The sequence below is a fragment of the Neomonachus schauinslandi genome, chromosome 8 (genome assembly GCF_002201575.2).
Source record: "Neomonachus schauinslandi chromosome 8, ASM220157v2, whole genome shotgun sequence".
Lineage (NCBI taxonomy): Eukaryota > Metazoa > Chordata > Mammalia > Carnivora > Phocidae > Neomonachus > Neomonachus schauinslandi.
The window spans coordinates 124,670,948-124,684,228 of record NC_058410.1 but is presented as its reverse complement, the minus strand read 5'-3'; the positions used below and the strand labels follow the sequence as shown (position 1 = coordinate 124,684,228).

General features: G+C 40.8%; 1 protein-coding gene across 4 annotated transcripts in view; it reads right to left on the bottom strand.

Annotated features, from left to right (window-relative positions):
• Window positions 1–13,281, bottom strand: part of FARS2 (phenylalanyl-tRNA synthetase 2, mitochondrial) — a 506,744-nt gene that overhangs the window by 269,790 nt on the left and 223,673 nt on the right. The gene's annotated exons all lie outside the window — the stretch shown is intronic.

Below are 13,281 nucleotides of genomic sequence, written 5' to 3'. Positions count from 1 at the left end.
TTTCCAAAGAAGACATCCAAAGGGCCAACAGATACATGCTCAACATCACTCAGCATCAGGGAAATCCAAATCAAAACCTCAATGAGATACCACCTCACACCAGTCAGAATGGCTAAAATTAACAAGTCAGGAAACAACCGATGTTGGCTGGGATGCAGAGAAGGGGGAACCCTCCTACACTGTTGGTGGGAATGCAAGCTGGTGCAGCCACTCTGGAAAACAGTATGGAGGTTCCTCAAAAAGTTGAAAATAGAGCTACCATACGATCCAGCAATTGCACTACTGGGTATTTACCCCAAAGATACAAATGTAGGGATCCAAAGAGGGGGTACGTGCACCCCAATGTTTACCGCAGCAATGTCCACAATAGCCAAACTGTGGAAAGAGCCAGGATGTCCATCGACAGATGAATGGATAAAGAAGATGTGGTATATATATACAATGAAATATTATATAGCCATCAGAAGGAATGAGATCTTGCCATTTGCAATGACGTGGATGGAACTGGAGGGTATTATGCTGAGCGAAATAAGTCAAACAGAGAAAGACATGTATCATATGACCTCACTGATATGAGGAATTCTTAATCTCAGGAAACAAACTGAGGGTTGCTGGAGTGTGGGTGGGTGGGAGGGATGTGGTGGCTGGATGAAAGACATTGGGGAGGGTATGTGCTATGATGAGCGCTGTGAATTGTGCAAGACTGCTGAATCACAGATCCGTACCTCTGAAACAAATAATGAAATATATGTTAAGAAAAAAAAAAAAAAGAAGAAGATAGCAGGAGGGGAAGAATGAAGGGGGGGAAATCGGAGGGGGAGACGAACCATAAGAGATGATGGACTCTGAAAAACAAACTGAGGGTTCTAGAGGGAAGGAGGGTGGGAGGATGGGTTAGCCTGGTGATGGGTGTTAAAGAGGGCACGTTCTGCATGGAGCACTGGGTGTTATGCTCAAACAATGAATCATGGAACACTACATCTAAAACTAATGATGTAATGTATGGGGATTAACATAACAATAAAAAAAATACTCTAGAAAAGATAGGTCATCATCTTAATAGAAAAATGGCCATTTTGTTATTTTCAGTTTGTTCAGGCTGAATCACGTAAACACATGATTAATCACTGACCTCCCTGAAAATAAGTTGTTTTTGTTGTTGTTTGTTTTGTTTTTGTTTATTTGTTCTGAATCTACAAAAGAGGTACTTTTCTTTGGTTTGGGGTTGCTGTGCATTTTGACCATTTTCAAGCACTGTGAAAAGCTAAAGGATGCTGCTATTTCAGTTACTTGAAAATACCACATACGGTCCCAGTATTACAAGAGCTTATGAAGCAAAGAGGAAAATGGATATCTAATAGGTGGGGAAAAAAGCTGAACACTATGAAGGAATGTTCTCATCACTGGCAATTAAATAAAGTGGGGCAGGGATGTTTGAAATGGAAAAGGGACAATGTGACAAAACAAAATGGCAGGTTCAACAGAGCCAGAGAGAGGAGGCTCTTTCCACCATAATGTATCCATCCCTAAGGAGGAAGATTTGGGGGTAAACTGGAAGACGGTCCAGAACTCCCAATGACTCCACCCAGACTACCCTTGGACTTGGAAGACCTAGGCCTGAGAAACGGTCAAGGTCATGCCTATCCGTCTGCTGGAGTGAGGGACACTACATATGGTGGAACCAGCTGCTGAACACCCAGCTGATCTGCTGAGTCATAGCCCATTTCTCAAGGTTGGTAGAACGGCGGTATTAAGAAACTATTTCTATCTTATCCCAGACGGAAGCCTGACCCCTTAACAGAGCTAACTTGTCTTTGCGTTAGGAAGTAACACATAGCAGGTGCTCAGTACGTGCTGCTAAATAAATTAATAAATTGGTTAATAATGAATGGACAAATCAACAACTGCTAACGTTAGCCTCCAAGAGATATACACAGCTGGATTTACTATCACACCGCTTCACATTAGATGGGGAACAGCCACCAGGGTATGTATGCTTCAGGTCAGAAGCTGAATCTTGGACCGTTCCACCGTGTCCAACCTGATTCCCTACACTAGGACACCTTACAAAACCCCTTTACCTTAATATATTAACATGGTTGCATGAACTTGTTACCCTTATTAAAGTCTTCTCTATTCCTTCCCTTCAAAAAGGCCTTTCCTAATATGATATTATTACAGGGAGTGGAAGAAGGAAGTCAGTAATGTAAACCGAAAGAAAAATGAAAGCAATCTAGGGTTGAAACATGCTGTTAGGGGACTCCACCGCGCAGAATCAGGGAAGCAGTTTTCGTGTACAGAAGCAACAGAAAAATGGCATGTGCGATATGCTTTAATCCAGATTTTTTTTAGAAAACAAATCTGCTCATAAGTAGCACATACCTAAGCAACCATACTCTGCAAATGCTATTTGTGTATTTATGCCACAGGCACAAGAAATGAATCTACAGATAATCTGTATTATTAAAGTTTTATCATGTCTATTATTGTTGTAAATGTTCCTATGATATTTTCAGCAGAGACATAATAACATAACTGTGCTCTTTTATATTTCCTTACAAAGACAAGCAACAAATAAATGCTTTAAACTCTAGAAAGGAATTTGCTAGTTTTCTTACAGATGACGGGAAAGGCAGCTCAACACAATGGCTGTAAGTGGATCCAGCCCAAGGTATAGAATGTGAAATTTCACAACATGGGGCCAAAAGGAGGTTCCTAAAAAGTCCTAGGAATCCACAGAACCTTCCAGAACCAATAAACCAGTTTAGCAAGGTTAAAGAATACAAGATCAATACAGAAAAACCAATCAGATTTCTATTTACTAGCAATAAATAATCTGAGAATGAAATTAAGAAAGCAATTCCATTCACAATACCATTAAGAATAAGATATCTAAAAATAAATTTCATAAAATAAGTACACGACTGTCCACTGAAAACTACAAAACACTGCTGAGAAGTGTGAGAGAAATTAAACATGATCAAGTCAGAGGTCCACAACCTCCGGTCGATAGTCCAGCCTCCTGTTTTTGTATATAAGGTGTTACTGGGGCCCAGCCAGCTCACTGTCCCTATGAATCTCCCGCTACAAAGGCAGAGTTGAGCAGACGTGGCAGAGACTGAATGGCCCAAAAGAATAAACTGCTTCCCACCTGCTCCTTTAAGAAAGGGTTTGGCGATCTCTGACCCAAATAAATGGAGAGACACGCCATGCAATTTTCTTCAAGATGATGTACAGATTCAATGCAATTCCTATCAAAATCCTGCCAGATTTTTTTGTGTGTAAAATTGACAAGCTTATTCTAAAATTTATATTGAAATACAAAGGAGTTAAAGTGGTGAAAATAATTTTGAAAAAAAGAACAAAGTTTGAGAACTTATACTACCCAATTTCAAACATGCTATTCGACCACAATAATCAAGACTGCATGGTACTGAATTTGTTTTTTAACAGAGATATGAAGGCAATAGAGTAAAGAAGGAACAGTGTTCTCAATAAATAGTTCCAGACAAATGGGTAGTCACATTCAAAGAAATGAATTTAGAATCTTCATATATAAAATTTACATCAAAATAGATCATCACACACCTAGATGAAAGAAATAAAACAATAAACTTTTAGAAGAAAATATGAGAGAAAATCTTCATGACTTGAATTAATCAAAGAGTTTTTAGGTACAAAGAGTTTTAGGAACACCAAAAGCATGATCCACAGAAGAAAAAAAAAGATAAACTGGATTTTACTAAAATTAAAAACTATTCTACTTCAAAGGATACCACTAAGAAAATAAAAAGACAAGCCACAGACTAGGAAAAAAACATATGCAAGTCATATGTAAGATAAAGATCTTATATTCAGACTATATAAAGAACTTTAACAACTAAATAATAAGACAAACAACCCAATTAAAAATGGGCAAAATATAAGAATAAACATTTCACCACAGAAAATTTATAAATGGCTAATACACACTACTAAAGGATGCTAAATGTCATTATTCATGAGAAAAATATAAATTAAATCTATAGTGAGATCCCTTTCCACATCCACTGAAACAGCTATTATCAAAAAGACAGTACAAAATGTTGGTGAGGATGTAGAAAAACTGGAATCCTCAGACATTGTTGGTGGAGTCATAAAATGACATCGTCACTTCTGGAAACCAGCAGGCAGTTTCATCAAAAGTAAATCATGCACCACATGTTGTAGGCAACTGATGAATCGCTAAATCCTATCTCTGAAACTAATAGTACAGTATACAGTAATTAAGTTGAATTTTTTTTTTAAAAAAAGGTAAACCATGAGCTCACATACAACCCAGCAATTCTACTCCTGGGTATCTACAGAAAGAAAATGAAATAATCTGTCCCCACAAAAACTTGTACATGAAAGTTCACAGAAGCTTTATTCATAACAGCCCCCAATTAAAAATAACCTAAATGTCCACCAACTGGTGAGTGGATAAATAAAACACACACAATACTAATCAACAACACTAAGGAACAAACTACTGAGACGTGCTAACAGGATGTACTGCAAAACATATGGAGTGAAAGATGCCCCATGCAAAAGGCTACATGATTCTATTTATATGAGATGTCTAGAAAAAACAAATCTATAGAGACAGAAAGTAGAACACTGGTTGCCTGGGGCTGTGGGGGTAGGAATGATGGCTGGCTGCAAACAGGTGTGAGGAAACTTTTGGGGATGATAGAAATGTGCTAAAAGCTGATGATTAGTGATGGTTGCAAAACTCTATAAATTGACTAAACAAACCCTCGAATTGTATATTTGCAGTGGGTAAGTTTATGTCATGGAAATTATTCCTCAATAAAACTTTTTTAAAAAATCTAAGTCCTAGGGAGGAAAAAAAATGGTGGCAAATAAATGATCAGGAATTAAAATGTCTTCAGAATTCTAAACAGAACACTAGAACCTGTAAGACATGCTTTATCATTCTAAAAGACTTTCACAGAAGTTACACCTTGACACGAATGACAGCAAACGTGAGGACAGAGTAAATGACTTTCAGACATGTAAGGACTCAGGGCAACTGCTTCCCATGCTCCTTCTTGGAAGGGCACTGGAGAAAACAAGAGAACACACACACACAAACACACACACACGCACAGCCAATGTCGCAGATGATACAGCACCCTTTGCAGGTCAGGGCAGTTGTGTGGTTCTGGGACATTCCTGGAGGCCCAGCCTCAAGCCTACTCCTCTGGTACTTCCAATAGATTGGAAGGCACCTAATCTCTATTTTTGTTTAATTGGCTAGTGTGGTTTCTGTCCCTTCCAACTGAACCTTTGAATAATATAATACCTAGGAGGATACAGGAAGCAGTATATCCCATACAAAAGAGAAGTATAGGGCATTTCCGAGAGGATGGCAAAGACAGACAACAAGATGCCTATACAGATAGGGAAACACCCTAAGTGCCCATCGACTGACGAATGGATAAGGAAATTATAGTACGTGTTACACACACACACACACACACACACACGGGAATACTATTCAGCTGTAAAAAAAAGAATGAAATCTTGTCATTTGTGACAAAATGAATGGACCTTGATGGCATTATGCTAAATGAAATGAGTCAGACAGAGAAAGACAAATACCATATGATCTCTCTTATATGTGGGATCAAAAAAACCAAAACCCAAAAAAACAAGCTCATAGATATGACGAACAGAGAACTGGTGGTTGCCCACGGCAAAGGATTAGGAGGGAAGAAATAGGTGGAAAGATTTTGTTTTGTTTTTTAAAGATAATCATAGTTTACTATTCCACCTCTGGATAGCATTTAGATAATCAAAATAACCTAACACAGAGTACTAATGTATTCTAAATTATATTCTAACTACAGACGAGTTTGGAAGATGCAAAGGGCACCTGTTTTAGTGTTAGGGTGGACACTGCATAGTTAAAAGAGAATGTTTAAAATGAAAAGAAATCAAGAAGCAGCAGTGTGAGCGTGTTAACTTACAGACAGAGAGTAATGTCAGAGAATCAGCTCTAAGAGTTGAAACATGGCCTCTAGAGAAGAGGAAATGCACAAGAGGGATGGTTGGGGTTTATACTAAAACTTGTAGAACTATTTGACTCTTTAAACTATGGAGTTAATAAACTTTAGTAAAAAGAAAAAAAAAATCTTCAAAAAAATAAAAAAGAGTAAAGGAAGTGGCAAGGATCCTCCCTACCATCCAAAAGCCAAGGCCCTTTGGGTACAGATGGATGTCCTTCCTGGGCCCTGTGAACAGTATGCTCTGGGCACACCCACATGGGTAGCATGCAATTGGGTATTACCCACTCCCATCTGGAAAGGTGCCTGGGTCACCGTGAGCCAAGAGTACAGAAGAGAAAAGAAGCTCAAATAAAACTAGAGCTAAAGTGATAGAAGACCAGCTACAAAAGCAACATCTCGGTATACTGGGGATCAAATAAAAGATCATAAATTGGTTTTCAGAGATGAAGTATCTTGAAGTAAGTTTGAGGCAACCCCTAGCAACTGTCTCTATCTTAAAGAGTTGTTGAAATACCAACATTTTGAGCTAAAGGTTAATTAGATTGCCTAAATTCAAATTTGCTTCTGAAGTACCCAAGAGGCATGATTTCCAGGAAAATTTAAAACTAATTCATTTCTTTTTCTTGGAAGTAGTGTGGGGCGACGAAACAGACCTGTCAACTGACTATTCTCAGAGGACTCCTATTATCCTCAAAGCTGCCCACACGGACCAGGTTCCATGAGTTCTATGAAATATTATGGGTGGTGAGTCAATGCAAAAGTTTTATAGAACAACACATCCAGCTGAAAGAGCCCATGTAACCAAATTAATATATTTCATTCTCTAATGTTTAAACTACTGCATCTGAGAGAACCAAAGAAGAATAAAAACCACTACCACCATCTCTGTTAAAATTTATCTTCGGGATAGAATTGTACCATTTATACAGGCAGGGCCCTTCTCGCCACAACAGATAAATTTGCACTTGCCTAAGCGAAATTTCATTCTTCCTGCAATCAAATTGTTACCAGCATGTTTGTGAACGCTATAAATCTGCCCATGTTGATTCTTGAAATGAAAAATATCAAGGGAAATAAATAATTTTTACTCCCTGCCATTCTTAGGAATAGGAAACAACAGATATTTTGACAAGGTAAAAGAAACAATAAAAATGTCCTCACTTGGCAGGCTTCTGGTCGGAAGTGCCGGCCTCACCATTATCCATGAATACTGGGTGGGTTATACAACTGCCCAGGGCTCATGGGTCTGATCTCCACATGGAAAGCAAGATTCTGATTTTATGCTATTAATTCACTATTATTAGCCATTATTTGGGAGCATAGTGGGGGGGCAGTGTGTGAAGGGATACCCAGGGTCATCTCCAGGTCTTTCCACTGGTGGATTCATGTGACATTCTAGACCACAGAGGGCCTTGGGCTGGCTGGCCAAAGAGCTGGAGAGTGCTCCCCTTTCCAGAGAATAGGGCTCCACGGCCCTGGGCAGGAAGGCCAGCTTTGCCAGCCAGCCTGGGCTTCTTACATCCCCAGCCATGACAGGGCCTCAGGTATGTTAAACGCCATGCAGCCAATTCTTGCCCAAACCCGTTTCCCACCAAGCCAGTACCGCATTTCCATCCCTGGGCAGCTCGCACTCTAAGTGATTGCAAGGGACTAAATGTAGACAGACCCGAGGAGCAGAAGGCAGTCGGGCCAGCCAGAGCCAAGGGGAAGGCAGCCAGGGGCATTGGCAGCAGAAAGAGACGCACAAGCTGCACCCTGGAGCTGATCATGGCCCACACAGCAGAGCCACGGGCGGAGGATCCATGAGAGCTACGAGGAAGCCATGCCAGAATGATCCATGTCTCATCTCCACCTTAAATCGGGGACTTCGCTGATGCCAGAGCCAATCCACTCAGTAGCTGGAGGCTTTTGCAGCAAACAAAGCATAATGTGTACAACAGATTTAAGGGTGAAAAGTAGGAAACACTTCTAAAGAGAGAGATTTGGAAGCTTTTAAAATTATAATGCTCTTTTACTGCTTAATTTCTGATCTCTCAGATACACTACCCCCCACCCAATTTTTAGCCTTGGCTGAGACATCAACTCATGAGTTATTTATTTTTCTTTGACTCAGTTCCCCCCCAGAGAAACAGGAAAGGACCCCCCAGAGAAACAGGAAAGGAAACCATATGCTCATTTCCACCTCTCAAATTCAACTATCCTTCTAAGAATTCAATTCTGTTTATTTCAGGTCATTAAATATTCAGTGAGTCCAGGAACCAGGTGCTTCAGGGGATTAAAAAATAAATAAATAAAACAAACACAGGTCCTGCTGTCAAGAAGCCCAGATCTAGAAAGTGAAAAAAAAAAAAAAATTCCTTAAATAACCATACCAAAAGGTAAACTATGGTAAATATCGCAGGAGAACATGCCCACAGACAGCTCAACAAACAGCTTCTTGTACCTGGTATGTGCCGGCCTTGCATTAGGCACAGAAGGTAAGACGATCAATACCAGTCAGCCGGAAAGCATGCACCTCAGTGCTGGGGGACACTGAGCGCCCATCTGTCCACTGCCAAGGGCAAGGGAAGGTGAGGAGGGTGGTTCGAAGCTTCCTTGGAAAAGCAAGTGTTTATGGTTTGTCTTGCAGACAGTAGAGGATCACTGAGCTTTTGGAGTGTTAAAACTGGAAATGAAGTCAAACAGTGGGAAAGCCTCACACCAACGCCCAGGCCAAGGCTGCTGGGCTACCGTCAGCCTCCCTTTCCTCGCCGTTGTACAATAGTACTCTTGCCAGGAAATGGGGGTAAATAGGGGCAGGGACTAGGAACATCCTGTCCTCCCTGCTGACCCTTCCTTCAAGCACTCTGAGAAATGCCGGGGAGCGGGGGACAGACGGGTAGATTTCCACCAGCCAGCCAAAGTAGGATGAAGCTGACTTTTCAAGTTCTGCCTGGCCAGTGACTCTGCCCTCTCTTCACTGACCATATCCTCCCATCACACAAAACCGTAATAAGCTGGCACTAGCTAAATGGTATTAAACCCTCCAAATGCCCCTAGAACACAAGCACCAGCAGGGCGAGGTTTGTTTGCTTGTGGTCTGCTGTGTCTCAAGGACCTAGAGTAGTGGGCACAGAGTAGGCAAGCAAAGAATATTTGTTAAATGAACAAAATCTGATGCATGTAGGTAAGTGTAAATGGAGACTACAATCTTAAATGTCATCTTTAATCTCTTCCTTTAATAGATGAGGAAACAGAGACATGGAGGTGTCAAAGGATCCCCTCCATTCACACAGTCGGCCAGGGAGTTATCAGTCAGCTGTAAAACCACGATTCTCCAGGTTACTGATGCTGAGGCTAAGGCTCTTTCCACAGTCCCACATTACCCCTGGTTTTTGGATTTTCAATGCCCTATAATTAAGGCAATGAAATTAGAAAGCAGCAATTTTTACATCTCTTTAGAATTTTATTCTAAAGATGTTTAGAACCTCCGTGACACAGAATATTAAGGTAATAAAAACCAGCTGGAAGCAGGATGGGAGAAACATTCTGATTTCAAGTCAATGACATAAAAGCAACACTCTCTCCATGCTTTTACAGCTTGGCTGCTTAGAATTTCTGAGATTACCCCCATTACTCTGCTTTGAAACTGCTCCGTAAACTACATCAGACATTACTCGTCGACTAACACTCTCACACAGTCTGCCCTTCTCCACTGGCTCCCCAGAGACCAACACGCACCCAAGCTTCAAAAATCATCCCCTGGCACTAAAAGTGTGTCTATTTTGAAAAGCAACAAATAGTGGCTTATGTCATCTTTGGAGTAGCCTTTTGGAATCTTCTGCAGAGATTTAAAATCAAAAAGCTGCTTGGTACCCAACCGCAGGGTCAGAAACAAATAACAAGCGAGGGAAACCCAAGACAGTTTTGAATGAAGACCAGAGAAGGGAAGCTCACAATGACACCATGGTTCAAAACTAAGGATCTGTGATCACTAGCTCTGCAGCAGGCACCGCACGATGCTGCGAGTCAGTGGTGAATGATCCATCAACAGGGTCCTTGTCCTCAAGGTGCTTATAGTGCTGGGAGGGGGCTACAATCAGACACATTTAATAAAGACATAATCACAATCATTTCATTGCAATGGCAATGCTCACCACGGAGGGGTGTGCAGGTGCTAGAGTGTTCCACAGGGTCCTCTGCCGGGCCAGGGCAGCCCCAGCACAAGGAAGGACATGTGCGTGCCTGAGCAGGAAGGACGATCTGAAAGGCCAGCAGGAAGGACGATCTGAGCAGGAAGGACGTGTGCACCCCTGGGCAGGAATGCCTGGTGCCAGGGGGATGGGAACTTGGTACAGCTAGAGAGGTGGTCAGGACCAGACCCATGGCAGGCACGAGGCCAAAGAGCACAGCAACTAAGGGTTTTGAATTTTACCCTCAGAGCTTTGGGAATCCAAGGATTATAAAGAGATTATAACAACAAAGACCTGACTGTTAAAAAATCATCCCTTGAAAAATAAGTGTTTATGTTTTCAGAACCGTACAAACCACGTGAAATAAAATAACATAAGTCAGTACATAAGTATTCTGAGTTCTGCATATAGGTGCGACAGCAGAAAAGCATGGATCCACGGAATGGAGGGCATGGTTAGTAAGCCACAATGGTACTGATAAAAATCATAGGCATACTTCTTCGTGGGTAAAAAAAAAAAAGGAAAAAAGGAAAACAAAAATTAGGAGAGGGGACATGATGTTTCTAAAGACTATACTAAAATTCAAAATTTGTTAAAAGAATAAACTAAGTTTCCAATTTAGTGTATAAACTAAGTAATAAAAATACTGAGGCTCTCATTTAAAAAAAAGAAAAGGAAAGGTCATTCCTCCTTCTCAAAGCTCCCTCGGCCCCTCCAGCCTGCATCTTCATTCACAGACATCATCTGACGTCGCACCTTGCATATAGCAGTGGATCAAGTACTGCTTTGCTAGATCCCCTGGCTGGTTACCTTCTTAACCAACTCTTACATTTAACACACTTTGCCTGTGTTGATGCCGAGAGTGCCCGCAGGAACTGTGAACTCCATCAGAATGTCCTACACACTTTGGTACCATCCAGGGCACCTGGCACATGAGAGAGGCAAGTACTGACTCATCAAGTGAACAATTAGCAACAGATAGAAAATGGGATTTGGAAATAATCTGTGGATTTGGGTTGTAGAGATCTTTCACAATTAACTACATTATACGTTAAACAGAGCAAATCAAATCCTCTCCCAGTGGTTAGAAAAGACTAAGAAATGTAAAAATGAACATTATGAAATTCAATTGTTTCAAAGACACAGTATCTCGCGGATGAGGGGGGATTTTCCTCTCAACTTTCTGTTTCAAGAACATTGTGCTTTCCCTGCAAAAGTGGGCATGTTTCTATCTTGTAGACACTGCAGGATAATGTTCATTAATTATGTTTCCCTCTTTCCTTTTTACCATTAGGCAGCTAGGGCCAAATCTATGTCTTCTTATAGCAACTGAGATAAATGTGTACTTCTTTGTTGCAACCTTAACTCAGCTTTCTATTTTCCTATACTTATTTTCCTTTTATCTTCTGCCCCTAGATTTTTGTTGTATCCAGATACATCCATTATCTATAGATGTCACTACCTCATAGCCTTTGCAGAAATGCGTGATGAATAAATCTAAATAAATTATTAAGCAAAGGATGCTTTAGTGCTCCACAATTCACTTTGTTATGCATCCTTCAAGGAAAAGAGTTTTTCAAACCAAGGCAATTAATCCTTGGTTAAGCAGTTTTCCAACGAAACCTACCCAGGATGGCTCCCTTGTCCCCCAGGAAAACATCCAGGGAGTGACAAGATCAGGTGCACGTCAGGGGCCTGTCTTTTAACTTCTGCTACCCTTGGCTCTTCACAGCACCCATTTTATCTGTTGATCACTGGGGCCTGTCAGGTCTACTTCCTCAGGTCTCCAGAATCTATTTCCTCCCTTGAATTCCTACCGCCACAGATACAATTCAAGCTCTCAACATTTCTCTCCCAGGCTATTGTATGATGCTCCAAGCCACTCTCACTACCTCCCGTCTCTGCTCTGTCCAATCTATCTTTCAGTCCAAAAGTGGAGGTTTGGTGCCAAAACGCATTCACCCATCCATGCATTTGATAAATATCTACTGAGTACCTACTAAAGGTTGGGCGTGTGTGAGGCACTGGTGACAAAGAAATAAAGAAACCTGATCTCCCTTCAGTAGCTCGTGAATGGAGCACAGACAGAGCAATAAACAAACAACACTGCAGTATTACAAGTGAGTGCTAGGAATGCCTTGTGTCCCGTCAGGAAATACCAAACAGAGTTACACATCCAAGAGCTCCTCAGAGCATGGAGTATATATAGGCAAGAGTGGAAGAGCAAGCTACAGGGGGAGGCAAAGGCCAGATCAGGTCAGAAAGGACTGACATGCTATGCTGATCTCAATACATGATTTCCATTTAGAAACTTCCAGTGGTTCCCCATTCCCAGCTTCACGTAAAGCCCCAATCTACCTTTCTGGTCTATTCTCAACTCCTAGTCCTGTGTCACAGCCAACAACACCTCACTCCTCGGGACTATTCATAGAGGCTCCAAATAGATTCTACGTATAAGAGATTCCAAAATAAAATATTGATCATGCACAGTGTCATCCTTAACTTTACTTCTCTTATTCTAAGAAAAACCTAGCAAGAAGAGTTGCTCCTATTAGCTCTATACCACGGGGACAGATGCTGCCCATATCCCCAAATATAGGGTCAGGCCTATAGTGATAAAGTCTCCACTAACCATTTCTCCATGAATCATAAAAGTGAGCGGTGAGCTCAAAATCTCAAATTCTTATGACAGCTCAAGAGCCATAATATTGACTTACTTGAGAATTAAATACTAAGCAGAACATGTTTCCTGGAGACAGGAATAATTGAATTTTCATGAAACGTAATGCAATGTTTGTTCATTCTATGTAAACATATACAGATTGCCAGTAAGGCTAGATTAATTCCTTCAAAGCACACTAGATTTCCACAAACTTAATGAAGCTGTCTGTAGTAATAAAGTCTTAGAAGTCAACATTTGAAGACTTTTTCATTTATTTCCCTACACCTGAAGCTGCAGGATAAAAATGAGATGAAAATATAGGACTTTTATATGTAAATTAATCCAAAAGTAACTTTTCCAGAAAATATGCAAAAAGCTCAGAATGAAAGCAAACTCTGTATGCATCTACAGGAAT